Below are 342 nucleotides of genomic sequence, written 5' to 3' on the forward strand. Positions count from 1 at the left end.
GTATGCACTGTATATGGAAGCAAGCAAGCATTCGGGCACACTTCCCATTGGACCTGCGTGCCCCCTATCCCCTCCTCATACCTGCGTCAATCAACAAGGCCTCCAAAACAAACAGTGTGATCTAACACACGATGAGAGACTCGCACGGAATCGAAGTTGCTCGCACGGAAATATCGGGCGACGTGCAACAAGAAGAGGCAAAGTGGGGAGAGGCGGAGGCTGGGGAATGCAACAGAGACTGAGATACATCCACGGAAGCTTTGTTGATGATGCTGGCAACACGGGGGGCGTCAGAGGCATTGGGAACAGGGGGGGTTGGGTGTTAAGGGAGGTTAAGGGATT

The 342-nt window shown here is 53.8% G+C and overlaps 1 protein-coding gene across 1 annotated transcript in view; it reads right to left on the reverse strand.

Moving 5' to 3' along the window:
* The window catches only part of LOC119592508 (teneurin-m-like), a gene marked incomplete in the record, with an annotated part of 54,907 nt that overhangs the window by 33,497 nt on the left and 21,068 nt on the right, over nt 1-342 (reverse strand).

This window comes from Penaeus monodon, chromosome 30 (genome assembly GCF_015228065.2).
Source record: "Penaeus monodon isolate SGIC_2016 chromosome 30, NSTDA_Pmon_1, whole genome shotgun sequence".
NCBI classification, from domain to species: Eukaryota; Metazoa; Arthropoda; class Malacostraca; order Decapoda; family Penaeidae; genus Penaeus; species Penaeus monodon.